This window comes from Lissotriton helveticus, chromosome 9 (genome assembly GCF_964261635.1).
Source record: "Lissotriton helveticus chromosome 9, aLisHel1.1, whole genome shotgun sequence".
Lineage (NCBI taxonomy): Eukaryota > Metazoa > Chordata > Amphibia > Caudata > Salamandridae > Lissotriton > Lissotriton helveticus.
In genome coordinates this window covers 699407455-699426186 of record NC_136070.1, presented here as the reverse complement: position 1 = coordinate 699426186, position 18732 = coordinate 699407455, and the positions used below count along the sequence as shown (strand labels likewise).

At 47.2% G+C, this 18732-nt stretch overlaps 1 protein-coding gene across 2 annotated transcripts in view; it reads right to left on the bottom strand.

The window, feature by feature from the left end:
* Window positions 1-18732, bottom strand: part of LOC144781807 (uncharacterized) — a 288719-nt gene that overhangs the window by 255983 nt on the left and 14004 nt on the right. Inside the window, exon 2 of one of the 2 annotated variants that reach the window (XM_078660821.1) lies at window positions 4005-4060. The exons of the other annotated variant lie outside the window; for it this stretch is intronic. The gene's annotated coding sequence lies outside the window, so the exon portion shown is untranslated. The remainder of the gene's footprint in view (window positions 1-4004; window positions 4061-18732) is intronic. 2 annotated transcript variants of the gene reach the window in all.

The window sequence follows — 18732 nt, the reverse complement described above, 5'->3', positions numbered from 1 at the left end:
AAAGAGCAGAATGCTGTCACTCGCAGTGAAGCCAGCCGATTCAGAGAGAGAGAGAGAGAGAGGATTTTATTAAACACCAAAGGTCATGGTTAACACCAGACCAAATTAGGGGCCCAATTATTAAAGAAAGTCTCAAAAGTGTACCTTTGGTATATGGCTTTCGTGAATTCACAAGAATATACATTAGTAGGGCAAGAAATTGTACTTCGACAAAATATTTGTGAACTGCATTTTAGCATGATCAAATATGTATGTGTAGATTTGCTCATGTGAAAAGCTGGATGGTTGAAAGTTCATTTTCCCTCCAACTACTTTTTTCCCAACTCTGAAAGAAGGTTTACGTATGCCACTCTCAGGAGTAAATTTCCAACATTTCTCAGTATGGGAAAGATTAGAGAAGATTTGTTGAAAACCCTAAAACATGCAAGTTAGTAGGTTTACACAGACTCAATAGGGCATTCCAAGCCTGGAACTACTGCTTACCACCATCTTCAGTCCCAGTATGTGGAGCTGCGGAAACGTGGCAACATAAAATGATTACTAGTATTCAAACACTACTATGGGATATGCCCTGGCATAACCAGAGAGGCTATATAAGAGCTCTTATATAATGAGATTGCGGCCATAGTTTGTAGCAGCACTACATGGCACTAAAGGGACAAGTGGATTTTGTTACAGGACAAGTAGATTTATGAAGCAACCTGCCCCATGGACAAGTAGATATTTTATTAAATTCCACACCCCTGCATAATGGTATTTATACCATTTTACGTTTCTACTTCTCGCACTGCGAGAAAGCAGTGGGGCGACGCTCCGACACCCACGTGGAGGAGCCGCCTGTGTTGACGGCTTTTTCCATGACTTTGGTCGGATAAGGGAGTAGGGAGATTGGTCTGAAATTCTTGAGGCCGGTGGGGTCCGCTGAAGATTTTTTCAGGAGAGGGTTAATCTCGGCGTGTTTCCAGTCGTCAGGGAAGGAGGCGGTCTCAAAGGAGCGGTTGATGATACGTTGAAGTTCGGGGGCAACGATGTCTGCGGCTTTGCGGTAGATTTGGTGGGGGCAGGAGTCTGTGGGGGGCCCGGAGTGGGTCATCTTCATAATCCTTAGAGTGTCTGTGGGTGATCCAGCTGTCTAGTGTCGGCTGCGTGCTGCTAGGAGCAGTGGTGAGGGGTTCCTCGTGGGGATTGTTGGTCAGAGGTCCTGGGAGGGAGTGATGTCTATGGACTCGCTGTTGGGTTGGGTGAACTCTGATGATGCCGAAGAGTTCCTCGCTGTTGTGTGCGTTGGTGGAGATTCTGTCCAGAAGTGCTTTCTTCCTGGAATGATTGTTGAGCTTGTGGTGGGCAGCTGTAGCTTTTTTGAAGTTGTCGAGGTCTGTCGGGTTTTTGGAGTTCCTCCACAGTTTTTCGAGTCGTCTGCGGGTGCACCTGGAGTCTTGGAGTTCGGTGGTAAACCACCTGGCTTTCTTGGGGTGGGGCTTGGAGGTTTTCTGAGTGGGGTGATGGTGTTGGTGCAGTAGGTGATCCAGCTATGTAGAGTGCGGGTGGCGGTGGTGGGGTCATCACCTGTGGTGGTGGGAGCGGAGCTATCGAGGGCGGCGGCGAGCTGGTTGTCAGAGATCTTGTTCCAATTACTGTGCTGGAGCTGATGCGGGTGTCTGCGGGGAATGTTGGATGTGAATGTGAACTGAAGACAGTGGCGGTATCGTCTATGGGAGTTCGGAGTAGTGGCTGAAGGTGATGGAGTTCTCTGCTGTGAAAACGGGATCAAGGATGTGCCCAGCTGAATTGGTTCTGGTATGATCTGCTTGAGTCCTATGGTGTGGAGGTTGTCCAGGAGAGAGGAGGAGTTGGTTGTCAAGGTGGAAGTTGAGGTCTCCTAGCAGCGTGAAATCAGTGGAGGTGAAGACATGCGGCGTGATGACGTCGGTGATGGAGTCGGAGAAAGGAGCACAGGGTCCGGGGGGTCTATTGATGAGAGTGCCTCGGAGGGTGGAGGACGGGTTGGTCTGGATCTTGGAGGAGGTGTTCCATCAGGTCTTGGGGCCCGTCGGAGTAGGTGCTCAGCGGGAGATAGGCCTCGTGAACTTGTATCCTTCGGGGAAGGCGATCGTGATTTCTGGTCCGGAGGCGGCATTTGTCCAGGTTTCAGTGAGTAAGGCCATGTCCGGGGCGGTGCTGTCGAGAAGGTCCCAGATTTCCGTGGCGTGTCTGTGGAGGGAGTGGACGTTCAGGAGGATGCATCTCAGTGTTTCATGGTGTGATAGGGTTGTTGCTGGAGGGAGGTGGAGGGTCCGGGGTCTTGTCAAAGGTGAAGGAGTGGCGGCGGTGACGGCAGATGAAGGGTCCGTGCGTGTCGAGGGGTGAGGAGAGCTTGCAGTTGTAGTTCTTGCCGGCATTGAGTTCATGGAGAGCCAAGGAGCTGTAGCGCTGGTGGGCCAGAAGACCTGGGATCCTGGCGCTTTTCACGGACGGGCGCAGAAGGGAACAACCTTTGCCGTCGTCCGGCGCGCTGGCGTCGCAGCTGTGCAGCGGCCTCCAATAAGAGGAGGGCGGGACAGCTGGGAGGTGGGAACGGGGGGACGCGGGATAGGCAGTGGGGGCAGCAGCGGTGGGAGGCAGCAGAACGGGGGGAGAAAAGAATGAGGTTGGCACAATCAGCAGAGAAATAAGTTAAAAGGAAAGGAAAAGGAAAGGAAATCTGGGCAATAGAAATCTAAGCAAAGCAAAGGAAAAAAAATGAGCATCCGAGCAGAAGAAAAATTAAAGAAAATACAGGCAGGCAAACAGTCAGACGAGGGGCGAGAACCATGGTCTGAGTTGGGCCGACAGGAGAGGCAGAGCAGGAACCCAAGGAGTTTAGCCCATGTATGGGGATGGCAGGCAGATGCAGTGGCACGAAAATACTTGTGACAACCCCAAAAAAATGCAAAGTCTGTTAGGAAGGAGAGGCGGTTACGGAAGCTGGTGTCCCCTAAGTGCAACGTATGTTAATTAAGTAAATAGTTCTCGGAACTGCTAATAAAACTCTTGAGTAAGGACACATGTAAGAGGGCCAGTCCTCTTTGGAGGTAACATCACCAGACAGGTAGACACTAAGGAGGGACTAATAAGCCTATTAACAAATCAGAAGCCAAAATTTACGAAGGACAATGACACAAGCCAATGAAAAATATGGGCCGAGCTTCAAGTCTATACCTGAATAGAGCATGCCTTGCAGAGCAGTGCATGCGCTGCCCAGGCTCGCCCAAAAAGGGGTTCCCTAAACCCAAGACATTGTTATTACACCATAAAACATTTACAAACAATGGTCAACACATGCACCTAAATAGATTGTATTTAGAGACTTTTTTACACTTAAAAGCCAACTATCAATAAAGTCAATCCATGGATTAGTTTGGAAGAGTTCATCAAAGGTCCAATGGTGCATTGAGGAATATATTATTAGTAGATTTCCCCCCCTTTCCACTGGTTTCAAGCCATTCTTTTTTCAACATTAATACTTAATCCTTTCCCATATCCATGAGGGGCCGTTCATAATTTCCTCATGCCGTGTTTGACAGCGCATTTCAATCTCCATACATTATGGGCAAACTTATTTTTATGAGGCCATCATAAGGGCATCACTTGATTCATCATCACAGGGGGTAAGGACAACATGTTCAAAATATTTACCTAATCAGAAACATCTTTAAAAAGTTTGCACACCTATGAGTCAGTCTCATAGAGCATTTATGTGCAGAGTCGTGGTTTTTAACACAACTCTCATGCACATAAGGAGAGTGGGTATTTTAAAAGAGCATAACTGATGCAGACCAAGAAAGGAGAATGCTACTGCAAGAACATGAATTCAAAGTATTCATAGTTGCTTTGTGTGCCATTGTGAGGATTTTGTTTTTATTAAAGAACGCTACTTTTATAATATTTTCACCCATTTGTGCACGAATCATGCTGCATGCATGCTATCCTGCAGTTCAGGAGCATTAAAGGTATCACTCACTCACCTATCCTGTCTTGTGATCTCTTGTTGTGTTCCTAGATTCAAGGATTTGTGTTGAAGCTGTGGAGGGAGAGCATATCATGCTTTACAGATTAGCAGCACAGTCACACAGCATAATACTTGATTGTATGATTCATACCTTATAAGAAATTTCTTTACATCCGATACAATTCTTCTGTGAGAAGCTGGCCTGGTATATGATCTCCAGTAATGTAAGTGGGCACCTTGCACCAGTCCAGACAACCCTTATGGTGGTTTAAGAGGTCTCAGACAACATTAGAAAGGTATCCAAGTGGTAGCTGTGGAGAGCAACCTCCAGGCTTAGTCTTGAAGGAGTGTAAAGCAGCTTGTTTTACCAGAATCCAATCTTATAGTATAGATTAAATGAAAAAGAACCACACAAAGTATTTATAAAAAAAATATGTATTTATTATAAAACACTATCTAGTACGTTACAGTATCTCCTACACCGAGATAGACACAAAGCACACAATACTATAGCAAAGAAATCACAGTAAATAGCACTAATACGCAGTGGGGCCCTGGGGGGGGAACCAAGCTATATACTAAGAAAATAGTATAAGAACCACGACTCAAGTCAAGACAATGTCGAGAGGACGTAGAATTACTGGGGACCCACAGAACCACCCAAGGTAAGTAGATAGGGACTCCACGGAGAGCGTGTGCAGTGTGAGAACAATACAGCGTGCTCCATACAAGTCTATGTGCAAGTCGCGGTTGGAATTTTAAAGATTAGGGACTCTTACCAGTGAACCCTGAAGTAACCCTGTCGAAGACAGAAGGTTGGAGAGCCACCCCACCCGTGGATACTGTGGCACCCAAGTTACCTATTTTCAAATGGGGGGGGGGGGCGGGACCAGGAGCCTGTTCAGGTCCAGTGTCCGTGCTCCAATCTGATACAAAAGTCAAGTAGGGGGCACTGTTCCTAGAGTGAGGTGTAACTTATAACCTAATCATTAAAGACAGGAAAGCAGAGAGAGAAAGGAGAAAGTAAAAAAAGGAAGGGAGATAGGATACAGAGTAAGGAGAGAAAAGAGGGAGAAAGAAGGGGAGAGAAAGAGGCAAGTGTTCATCCCCAGTAACCAGGAACTAGTCCCGAAGGGGAGGGTCAGGTGTTGCCTCCTTTGTTAGCCCTCACACTTCCCGAGAGAAGTCCTGCTTCATCACTGGGCTCTTGCTCCTCGTCGGGCTGGAGCTGCAATGCCCGACGGGACACCTAATGAAAGGGTCACTTTGGCGGAGATCTTTTAAGAGAAAAGCCAGTGGGTGAGTGCGGGTAAGAGGGCTAGTGCCTGGGATTCAGGGAGTGAGGTGCGTGCTGTGCAACAAGTGTGATTTAAAATACCTATAGGTATCCACTTGGAGACTTTTAATACTGTGGTACCTATGGTAGACTAAAAAAAAAAACAGATGGGTTTGTGTGTTACTATAGAGCTCGATGTGCCTCAGTAACTGCTAGAAGGTCAACATGTTTCACGCCTGGTCTGTCCACGGGGGGATCAAATGGCATTTCTTCAGGACCTAGTGACAAAGTGATCGTGCGTGAGGGGTTCCCAGGGATGGAAACCAAAAGTAAAAAAGAGGAAAATCTCCTTGAGACTGTCGGGCTACAATTGGTGCTCGCATGGTCTGGTCTAACTCGTCATATAACTTTATGCATGGTAAGAGAAGACCTAGAGAAAAGGGGATGACACAAAGTAAGAGAAAACATGGTGAGGGGGATTTCTATGACACACACATAGAGAGACCGTTACTTTTCTGATACAAACTATGGGACCGTAGCCCCGTGACACAGTGACTGGAGGGTCGTATCCTAACTCTAACACTTACTTTTCTGATACATACTATAGGACCGTAGCCCCGTGACACAGTGACTGGAGGGTCGTATCCTGACTCTATCATTTATTGGGCTCCCATGTTGGAACCCAGCTGACCAGGCACGCCCCCTGCACACCACAGTCGTACACAGAGACACACCACCTCCTGCAGGTGAGACCCGGATCCGTCAGAAAAACGGGACCATCCCGAAGTCGAGGGTGACGCGAGGCAAAAATGCCCTGCGTACATACCCTCCCTTCAAAATAGGTCCGGATCGCCATAGGGATGTAGATGCCCCAGGGTTTAAAGACATACCTAAGCTGCCCGGCAGTACATGCTCCCTCTTCGCGAAGGCTCCACCGGAAAGTAACCGGGGCCGTCGCTCGAAGTGTAACATGTAAAGCCCGGCGTCCAGCATGTGCAATCCACCCCTTACTACGTTATTGAATAAGGGGGGCTACAGAAATATGCAACACGACAATGCGCTTACCCTGAAGGAACAGGAAGAATCTCCCTAGGCTCACCGCATTCAATGTGCTGACTCCTGTGGCAGAGGGTATTCAGCGATAAGCAAAGGAGAAGGGGAGACAGTTTACAAAAATGAGAGACCATCAGTATCGTCTACCGCCCTCAAAATAGGAGACATACGGCGCCCGGGCCTAGCGTAGCAGAGTACTTACAGTTGCGTCGAGGGATCTGGCCGTTTCATCTACCCCACATCACATCGGCGAAGGCCTGTCCTTGCTCTGACTGCCGGTCCACTCGTTTATGTAAGTTAGTGCTTTGAGACGTGGGCGGATTCTACTTCCTGTTAGGATGGTGTGTGCGCGGCGTACGGGCACCAGGGGCTGGTCTGCGCATGCCCGCAGTCAGGAAAGCGGTAGAGCGCATGGGCTGAGCAGGGCCGGTGACAGAGGGGTCTGTGCGCCTGCGTGTGAGTAGCATGATGTATTAAATCGTAGGGGCCCCCGTGGGATCGAAAAGCACCCTCCACCGCGCTAAGTTACCTATCCTAGGGAAGTCGGGTGCATAGGTGTGAAGTGGTGTCGGAAACAAACAGCTGTCAAACCCAATGGAGGACTTCAGAAAAGTGCCGCTGTTGGAAGAGGAGAAAGGGTCTGGAGTATCCAAACATGGACTCTGGGAGAGAAGTACCTGAAAGCAGAGGGGACTGTCACTCGGGAGTGACCAGGAGACTTGGAAGACGGATGCCCTCCGATGTCGGGTGCTTCAGGTAAGATGAAGGTGACCTTGACTCTGCAGCTGCGAGGACCAAGCGACGTTGAGGGTGACCAAGACCCGGATACGAGCTGTACCACGAAGGATGTCGAGTGCTGAGGGGCAGGTTTGCCAAGGCTTGTGGGTGGGAGAACCCACAAGACTTGGCAAAGGCAACCCAAGCAAGAAGTCATGAAGGTGCACCGTTGAGACCAGCAAGGTCCACGAGACTCACCACAACCAGGGGAGTCAGGGAAGGCTCGAGCACTCAGGGGAGCCTAAGGAAAACAAAGATGACCCTCATCTGGACACACAGGCCGGAGGCACAAGGATCGCGAGAGGACCTCGGGCAGCTCACCAAAAGCAGGCCACGGTGCCCACAAGGCGATGTGGCTGAAGATCTTGGTGGAAGAAGTTGCTGGAGCTGCTTGGAGAGCAATGCACTTGTTGCAGAGTTGCAAACAAGCATATGCACTTGCAAAAGTATGCAGTGCAAAGGGTTTCGGTTAATGCAGCCCCCACAAGAGATTCTGACCTCAGACTTGGTGAGAGGGCAGCTCGGGCCTCGGGAGACATAGATAACCACCACCAATGGTGTTGAACCCTTCGGAGTCCGCAGGAGCTCAGGATCAGCAGGCCGGTCAGCAGTGTAGAGGTGCCAGTGAAATGCAGGGAAGTGACTCTTTCACTTCAAGGGAGATTATCTTCAGGTGTCTTAGATGCTCCACAAGTCTGCACGTATCCTGTATGGTGCACTGGCACAGACGAGGCAGCAGACAGAAAGGGAGACAAGGTCATGACCAAACAAAGTCCAGAGTGCCCGGACAGTAGAAGTGCAGTGGTTTCAGTTCTGAATCTTGTCCATGACTAATCTAGGGACCTACGCCCAGGTAAGCCCTTAAGTACCCTAAGGAAAGGGTTGGAAATATTCAAGGGACCCTCCCAGGGGAGGGTCTGGACAGGGGAGAGGTTACTCCCATGTTCTTTGTCCAGTTTTGTGCCAGAGTGGGAGCACACGGCTCCCAGAACTGGTTTGAACTAAACTATGCACAGGGACACCAAATGTGTCCCTCATGCAGACTTTCAGGCGTTGGCAAGGGCATCCACCCAGTCCTAATAAACTACTAAATCCTGTCTGGGAGGTGGTCACACCTCCTTGTGACAGGATGCCTATTGTTCTGCCTCCCCCTGGCCGAGCTTGGCTCAGTAGCAGGAGGGCAGGAAAGCGTCTCTGGTCGGCAGCAACCATTTTGTGCTGTCCTGGACTAGAAGGCTGGTAACCTGGAACACCGAGAGCCTAACGGAGGGCTCTACCAGTGCTTTGAATCATACCTCCCACACCGTTTACAGTGTGGAAGGTATGATACCAACATGTTTCATACCAAACATGATAGGATTCGTTGCACTGTTTTCGAGATGGTCATTGTGTGGTCACGCAATGCCCCTCAATATAGTATATGGCTGCTTCACTGACAACCTGGGAGAATGGACTCCGTAGGCTGCAGGGGTGTCCTGCTCATGCAGGGGCACCCTCTCCCTTAGAACCAAGCACCCTGCCCTCAGGATTGTAAAGGTCTGCTAGAAGGGTGACTTGGAGGTTTTAAGTGCAATGATCCTTAGATAAAGTAAACCTATATCTTTCGTAAATGATACATGCACCAACTTACACAGGCTGCAATGGCAGGCATGCAGTTCCATTTTGAATGGTCTCTCATGGGTGTCATAATGCATGCTTCAGCCCATGGGAGACCTCTGGGCTACCTATGAACTTAGTACATGGGTACCATATACTAGGGACTGACAAGGGTACCCCAGTATCCAATCTTGGATGTACCTAGGTACTGAATACAACAGTTTAGGGAGAAAGCAGATAGACTGGGGTCCTGATTAGCAGGATCCCAGTCAGACTAGTAGAAAACCAGCTTAGCACCAGGCAAAAAGTGGGGGTACAAATGTAGACGGATCCTACTTTCCTACATCTTCCTTTCATCATTTTTGTTTTCCAGAGTACATTGGCTCCATCTGTTCGTCGCTTCTCTCCACTTCCTCTTCCTGACATTGGCGTTCTCCTTCTTAGGCATACGCATGTTCATAAAGTTAAAGTGGTGTGAACCTTCCAGTTAGCCTGCAGGGTATAGGGAAATGTATTCCCTTCCTGCTATCTGAGCACCTTTTTGCTTGCATACTGCCCCGGCGTAGCTGTTTATCTATTACTATAGTTACGCATTTCACAGACGATTTTAAGACTAATCAAATCAGGCAATTAGAGGTACCTGTTAAGACAAGAAGCATTTATGATCACAAAGCTCCGCTCAGCAGAAATTGGCCTTAATGAAGTGTCAGAAATTGGTAACATATTTTAAATAACCAAATTCTGACAGTCTACAGTTTCCAAGAATGTCTGACAAGAGTCCAATGTAGAGCACACGCTATGGCCGGGAATGAGAGACTGATATGACCCTTCTGTCACACCAAAGAATGCGTGACTATAGTAGTAGATAAACAGCTATGCTGGGGCAGTGCGTGAGCGATAACGTGACCAGATAGAAGGAAGGGACTACATTTACCTATACCCCGCAGGATAGCTGGTTTTGTGAACGTGTATTGACTAATTGATTGCGAGTGGGTGTCTGTCGTGTATTACCACTCTGAAGGCTGCACTGCGGTGCTACACTTGGCATATTAAGAAACTGGTGGACCGGTTACTTGGAGCCTCTCACTCTGCAGACCCGGAGGTGCCCTCACTTACACTTCTTTTGGGATCCTCCCTAATGGATTTGCCCTAATGGGGCATGCACAGGGTGCCTGCAGGGCAGCAGACAAGGTGTGGGCAGGAGCCAGAGAGATGCACTGGGCCCTCCAGGTAGAGGATATGCTCTGTGAGTGGCCCATGCTATGGACAACATAATGGAAAGTGAGGAGCACCAGACATATGTAGGCGAGTAGCCTAAAGAAAAGAGGCGCTGTGAGACGTGTTGGCCATGTGCTCAGTGTTGGGCAGAGTACTTGGCCGGTGGGGCGTTGCACTTTGCCCTACTACTGCAGCTCTTACTGAGGAATTGGGAATTAGCCACCTGATTCAAGCAGTGGGCTCCCACAAAAGTGATACAACGGCAGGTACTGCTGATCTACCAGGACCTGCGGTGGGTGTGAGTGACTTTTCCTGGGCTACGCTACTCTCAATATAGTGGCCTCCTAATGAGAGCTGTTGGGACTCCAGAAATGGCGGGCCAAAGTTGAGAGATAGGTGAATGACACGGGGACCACAAGACATGGGGAAGGATAAAGCAGCTCGAACAACTTAGGGGAACACCATCACAGAGTACACGCACAGTTCTACCCAACGCAACACACACCAAAAGGGCACTTAACTGCTTCAGGGCTCTGGGGATCCGCCAGGGGAGCCCACAAGGGCCGAATTGATGGCCACTATCCAGGGTTCCCGGACAGCATTGGAGGGGAAGATAGACGCTGACAAATTTCGGAAAAGTTCCTCATTTTAGCCTCTCTTTGTTTGCGAGATGGTGCTTCCTCCCACGGCAGGGCTGCCGTGTGCAGCAAGCAGCCCTTGAATATGAGGTTTACAGCAAGCAGCCTTTGAAAAAGAGGTTCATTACCTCGAAACGCGTCAGGCTAAAAAATGAAATGAAATATTGCGGCAAGTTGACATGGAGTCCCGGATGGGAGGCGAGCCGCTGTGTGCTCCTTTAAGCTCTTGGGCACTTTGATTTACGCATTACTGCACACGGCAGCCCTGCCGTGGGAGGAAGCACCATCTCGCAAACAAAGAGAGGCTGAAATGAGGAACTTTTCCGAAATTTGTCAGCGCGGCGAACCAAATAAAACAACTTGCATCAATCCTACTTAAGGAATTATAAATAGCTGTAAATATTGATTTTGGCGCCTGGACCCACTTAGGGAAATAATTTTATTCTCGAGGGACTATACATCCCATAATGCAATTTGGTACTACGCAAGGCCCACGAGGGGGCCAGACAACCAATAAAAGCATATTAATAAAAGAGAGCACTCACTGCATCACAGCAAGCAGCCCTTGAATATGAGGTTTACAGCAAGCAGCCTTTGAAAAAGAGGTTCATTACCTCGAAACGCGACAGGCTAAAAAATGAAATGAAATATTGCGGCAAGTTGACATGGAGTCCCGGATGGGAGGCGAGCCGCTGTGTGCTCCTCTAAGCTCTTGGGCACTTTGATTGGACGCATTACTGCACACGGCAGCCCTGCCGTGGGAGGAAGCACCATCTCGCAAACAAAGAGAGGCTGAAATTAGGAACTTTTCCGAAATTTGTCAGCGCGGCGAACCAAATGAAACAACTTGCATCAATCCTACTTAAGGAATTTTAAATAGCTGTAAACATTGATGTTGGCGCCTGGGACCCACTTAGGGAAATCATTTTATGCTCGAGGGACTATACATCCCATAATGTAATTTGGTACTAAAGGGGGGCCCACGAGGGGGCCAGACAACCAATAAAAGCATATTAATAAAAGAGAGCACTCACCGCGTCAATTCATCAAAGCAAGCAGCCCTTGAATATGAGGTTTACAGCAAGCAGCCTTTGAAAAAGAGGTTCATTACCTCGAAACGCGTCAGGATAAAAAAATGAAATGAAATATTGCAGCAAGTTGACATGGAGTCCCGGATGGGAGGCGAGCCGCTGTGTGCTCCTCTAAGCTCTTGGGCACTTTGATTGGACATATATATATATATATATATATATATATATATATATATATATATATACTAATATAATAAAGAGAGAGCCCAAACCTTTGAGGCGGGTAATCTCAGGAACCACAGCACCAATCACAACTCCCAATACAGCGTTGGAAAGGGCAGTTGCAGCAGAAGGACATAGGCTATGCAGACGCCCACCATATACATTTAAAAGGTAAAAGAACCGTGCCAGCAAAGTAGTCCTTTGTGGGCGTGTCTGCGTTGTGCTGTGGGCGTGTGCTGGGGGCGTGACAAACGCTGGGGGCATGTGGTACGTTCCGCCCTTCATGCCATGTCTCATATCGTGTGCTAATCTCACCCTGCTCCCTTTAAATACCCCTGCACCCCATAATCATAACCCACCCTTACTCCTTAAAATACCCCAACACCCTTAAACACTAACCCATCTTAACCCTATGAATATACCCTGTACCACAAAACCCAAACCTATCCCTAAACCCTAAAAATACCCCTGTACCCCAAAACCCAACCCTAGCCCTGAACCCTATAAATACCCATGTACCTCAAAACCCAAACCTACCCCTGAACCCTAAAAATACCCCTGTACCCCAAAACCCAAACCTAGCCCTGAACCCTAAAAAAACACTGTACCCCAAAACCCAAACCTACCCCTGAACCCTAAAATACCCCTGTACCCCAAAACCCAGACCTAGCCCTGAACCCTTAAATACCCCTGTACCCCAAAACCCAAACCTACCCCTGAACCCTAAAAATACCCCTGTACCCCAAAACCCAAACCTACCCCTGAACCCTAAAATACCCCTGTACCCCAAAACCCAAACCTATTCCTGAACCCTAAAAATACCCCTGTACCCCAAAACCCAAACCTAGCCCTGAACCCTTAAAATACCCCTGTATCCCAAAATCCAAACCTACCCCTGAACCCTACAAATACCCCTATACCCCAAAACCCAAACCTATCCCTGAACCCTAAAAATACCCCTGTACCCCAAAACCCATACCTATCCCTAAACCCTAAAACTACCCCTGTACCCATAACCAAAAACTATATCTGAACCCTTAAAATACCCAAACACCCCAAAACATATACCTCAGTACCCCAAAATATATACCCCTATACCCATACTTACCTTATCCAAACATTAAAAAAAACATGCTTTTACCATTGATGCATTTACAACGAATTTTGTTGTAAATGTATGCGTGGTAACAGCATATAAAATGTAATGCCATGCGTTATAGTGGCATTGCGGAGTCATGGTACTTTCGTAATGAAAGTATGCGGAGTGATGGTATGCGGAAAGAAAGTTGCGGAATAATGGGTGTTTACCCTCCCTCGGTAAGTACATTGGTGGCACGGCGGCCCACATCTCCAGCAACATACTCATATTTTTTCACCACTCATTTGAAAAATGCACAGGTCTCTCTCATTGATGGCCAGCACCGACATACACTTTTAGACACACCTCCCGCCACAAGTTCTAGAATTGCGAACTTTAGAGCTGGGGAGCTATGTTCGAATCTCGGCATCAGTTCAACATCCTGTGATTCCAGGCAAATCGCTTTGTCTCCCCGTGCCTACCACAAATGAATGTGTTCTTCTGTAATGTAAATTGTGCTCATGCCATGTTGTCGAGTTCGCGCTATATAATATTGCAAGGAAAAATAATTTAGGGAAACTCAAGTTCACACACTACTGAACGCGCACTCTTAAGTGCATCCGCAGTGCACTGTGAATCGGAGCGTTTCACAGGCCTGTCACAGATAAGAAATGCTATCTAAACGAAATCCTACAAAACAATATACTATATCTATATCTATATCTATATCTATATTCACTGAAAAAACCATAGGTTATAGACCATATATAGTTAGGAATTAGCATTTAAAAAACCTTATTTTACTCACACAAAACCATTGAAATTCCATATATAGTTAGTTGCACTAACTATATATTGCGCACCCGCAATCCACTGCTGATGATGTCACATATTACATCATTCATGACATGGTCAGTGACATCACTGATGACATCACTGATGACATCTCAAATGACATCACTGATGACATCACTGATGACAACATCCAGTGACTATGTTTCTGTAAAGTTAAAATATGTCTTACATATTGAAGAATGAGTGGATGTATAAGTGTCTGGACGAAGGATTTAGTAGGTGCATGACTGAATGTATGAGTGAGTGATTAAATGTGTCTCACTGAGTGCATGGGTTAGTGACTAAACTGTCTTAATTTGTGCATCATTATGTCTGTTGTTCTGTAAACTGCTGCATGTGTTGATCAGTAGCTATATGAGTAACTATATGGGTTATTGATTGATTGCCCAAGTATTTGCATGGGAGACTGAGTGTGTGTGTGGCTGGATGGGAGGTGTGTGACTCTGTACAGATCAATGTGTACTTGTATCAATGATTGTATAAGAGAGTAAGTATGTGTTAGTATATGGTTGAAAACGTAAGGTGCTCTATGTTTAACTGTATAGAGTAGAAAATGGAAGTGTGATTGATTCTTTACAGGACTGACTAGGTGTGTGAGTAACTCCATGGATGAGTGGCAGAGTGTGAGTGTCTGTATAGGTGTATGAGTGCATATGATTGTGTTGTAAACATGAGTGATTGTATGTATGAATGATTGTATGGGTGAATGAGTGAATGTGTGTGTAGACGTAGGAATCAGTGAGTACGTATGTAGTAACTAGTATTGGTGTGTCAATGGTTTCAAAAATTATACTCTGTTTTTAACACTGGGTGAAACAGAGGTTATATTAAAATGTGAGGAGATGCATTGTATTGTCACATGAATGATATCATCAGTGATGTGGTCATTGATGTCAAATGAGATGTCATCAGTGATGTCATCAGTGATGTCATTTGAGATGTCATCAGTGATGTCATCAGTGATGTCACTGACCATGTCATGAATGATGTAATATGTGACATCATCAGCAGTGGATTGCGGGTGCGCAATATATAGTTAGTGCAACTAACTATATATGGAATTTCAATGGTTTTGTGTGAGTAAAATAAGGTTTTTTAAATGCTAATTCCTAACTATATATGGTCTATAACCTATGGTTTTTTCAGTGAATTTTCAAGGTTTTGTAAATGCTAATTCCTAACTATATATGGTCTATAACCTATGGTTTTTTCAGTGAATTTCAATGGTTTTTTAATAGCAAATATCATAAGCTGTCGAATGTCAAGTACGTGGTAAGAATTTTTTTTTTCGTGTTTATGCACACTGATCTGCTTTGATTGCTGCCCCCCACCCCTCATTTCTATTAGGAGTACTCTCTCTTTGCAGATAGTGAAGGGTAGTTAACGCAGCCCTTTCCCCCTTTGTAATCCGTCGTGCCTGCTTCTCTCTCCATTTGATTGATTGTTCTCTTTGGTTCATTCTCTATTTACAAACAAGCACAGAGTCGCAATACTCTGTTTAGTCTTTGCAGATAGCGAAAAATCGTGTAAAAAAACAAAAGGAATCGAGCAAAATCAGTAGGCCACTAATGGGATCTCTTTTGACCTCACTAAAATAGAAACATTAGGAACAACCTGTTGAAAATAGCAATGCGTATGTATATAAGCGGCGTTCATTTGTGTTCACAGTACCCCTTGTTGATTGTTTCAATCGAGCATTGAATTGTTCGAAGTTAATTCTCTTAACGATCTTCTCTACCTGCAAACGAGGAAGAATAGGAATATTCTATCTCCCTTTGCAGATAGTGAAGGGTAGGTAACGCAAGCCTTTAACACGTCGTACCTATTTCATTCCTCATTGATTGATTGATTGTCCGAACATTGACTGTTTGGGAATTAGTTCTTTTTGGAGGTATTCCCTGTTTGCAAATAAACGTAGGAAAATCTTTGCAAGTAGTGAAAGGGTACGTAATGCGGACCGTTCTCCCCCGTTGTAATCTGTCATGCCTATCTACTCCCCACTGATTGATGCACCTTTTTCACCCGGACCATTTACTAGAGATACGTCATCTGGCCCGACCAGAGAGCACCCCTAGTGAAAAGGACATATGCAATAATAACGAAGTGATCACTGTATCCTGTTAACAGAAACTTTACCATGAAACAACCTGGAAAGAAAAAAATAGGAAAACGAAAATCAGTAGGCCACTGATGAACATGAACTTTTATTAAACAACGAACAAAGAAACGATAACATAACGTAATGATAAAACCTATTAATGTCCTAGAAACAAGAAAACGTTAAAATATGCCAGTGGTGAGAGACCAGAAAAACAGTAAGAGAAACAAAATCACCCCTCGCTGTCCCACAGCCTGCCACGCCAAAAAAATCGATAGACTAGGGAAAATGCAAGTCAGTAGAACATCCACCCCCACTCTGGAAACTTCCAAGGTGGGGCAGGGTTCCGGCTACGCCCAGCCGGGAGCAGCCCATATAAGGCAGGTCCTGCTGCCACGCCTCGGCCAGGAGATCCTAACGTAGGGTGTAGCCGGAGGAGAGGCCGAGACCAGCGGGACCCGGCCAGGGGATTGCCTTTACAACGCTGAACAGTTGCAGGGGGGGGGAATGTCTCCTCGACCCTCCCCTCTCTCTCCCAGTCCGGCCGCGGTGGCCCTTGAGAGTTGCAGGTAGTCCCGCCACATGCTCTTCCGGTCCGACAACCAACGGTCGGGGGGCCGAGGCCGACGGGATCCGGCTGCAGCCGATAAACCAAGAAACCCGTTCATGGGGCCAGAGCCAGGGGCGTCCGGCCGACATCCACCGGAAGCCCGGCCCGAAGACGGACGGGACACTTCTTTCTTTTATAATGGCTGCGACAACACTGGAGGGGGATGTCTTGCACATGCCTCCGACCCCCCCCTCGTCCTCATCGCCTGGTCCGGCCATAACAAATCTCAAGCGAGACGCCGTGGGGTGCACTGGGAGGGAGAGACGGTGCGAACAGGCCTCTCCCGCCTCCCCAGGTGGAGGCTTCCCAGCTGCACCCTCAGCGCTCCAGGCGGTGGCATCCTAACAACTACAGTGCTGCACAGTTTCGGAACGACCTAGATAACGGTTCTTCCACTGTGGCCATGCTGCAACGTCTCGCCCGGCAGGGTGGAGCCCGTCCGCTCATGTGACCCCGCGATCGCCGGTAGCTGCCGAACTCACAAAATGGCGGTCGACCTGGCAAGAGCGGGCCCAACATAAAGAAATGGCCCGGTCACTGGTTGACTCCACCACCGTAGTCCTCCACGACCTTGAAGATTCTAGAGGAGCCGCGGGAGTCTCCGACCCCCGATGGGGAATGACTGCCATGATCGCCCGTGGAGTGACGAAACTGTATCCGCGGGACGTCGGCGCTCCCATGCTGGCGCCAGCCTCACTTTGAATTACTACAATCCTGCAGACCTCACTTCCGGTGAAAGCACAGTGTGACCCGGTAGGAAAAATTATTGCACCCCCTCCCCTTTTTGACTGATAGTTCAAACCACCGATCCTTTCCTTTGCCCTTTTAACGGAACTTTGGACTGCCTCCCCCTCTTTTACATTTTCTAGAGAAAACAAAACATTAACCACTACATTAGCATAGCAGTTGACACCAGAACTGTTTTCAAATTGAAAACCAACAACATCTTCAACAGAATCCTTTTTGTTTCTGCTGTGACCCTGCTACAGCACAGGCATTGTCCCCAGCAGTAATTCTGCAATGCCGGTAAGAATAGCTGTGGTGCCTACTGGACTCACTCACCCCCGCGGCGCCCCACGCCGTTTTTTGCTGGGCGGCAACTTACTAGACATCACTTTCGTGCCATCTAGATTTCAGCGCGTTCTGCTGCCTTGGAACTATTCGCACAACAGACCGCTACTGACAAGAATATTTCATTATTGGTGCTGTCAATTTCAATAAATCTATTGGATAATTAAAAAGAAATTGCCACGGTCTCTTCGTTGTTTAAATGTTTTTACTGTTTTTGTTTTGTTGTATATATTTATATGTTATTAAAGTTTTATATTCCTACTACTTTGTTGGAGTGCTATATATTTTTAATGTGACACATAATTGTAAAAACTTTGATGTACAAAGAGTCATTCCTGGAATCTTCCGCTTCAGGCTCGGTCCCCTCCCCAATCACAATACAGGATGGTTTTCAGATAGTAGGAACGCGTGTGCTGTGACGGATCACATCGGGTGTGGGCCTTGATCTACTATAACTCCTTTGAAGAGGGGTGATTCTTTACAGCTGGGGCCATAAACTACATCTGCAGGGCTAGCTGATAGCCTAGGACCGGCCTGGACATTCGGACACAGAGGAAGAGGAGTGTCAGAGGGTGCGGTAGTGAATAGGGCGAAAGGGAGGTGTCGGGCGGGCACAGAGTGTGATTCTCAGGGAAGAGCAGCGCAGATGGGGGAAGGTTTATTGCCCATGCATAAGACAGAGAGCGGTGGTGACCAGTGCCTGGGGGAGATGCTTACGAGGGTGAGGAGCCATGCTACGAATCGACAGCGTGCAGAGAGTGGGTCTGGTCAAGACATCTAAAATGGCTGCCGTGCACGACAAAAGTGTGGCATTTCAAAAAAGGCAAGATGGCGCAGACAATGTTTTTCAACACTTCCTCATTTCCTTCGAATCGAACGTTAACAGACGTTGGGGCATATTACCAAAGTTAAGCGATATTTATCGCTAACGATGCTTACCAACCAATTTTTTACCACTAAGCATCGTCAGAAATTATCGAAGATAAACCTTACTATTATCAAGGTTTATCGCAAATGCGATAATAAACGGCCGCAATGCATGAATATCGCTAAAAACTCAGCGATATTCATGCATTACCGAGCTAATACTCTTAGCCATGTTATCCACCTCCCATTGGATAACATGGCTAAGAACTGCTCAGGGCAGGTGTTACTTTTTGGAGATATTCGCGCTTAGCGCGAATATCTCCAAAAGTTGGTAATAGGAGATAGATATCTTGC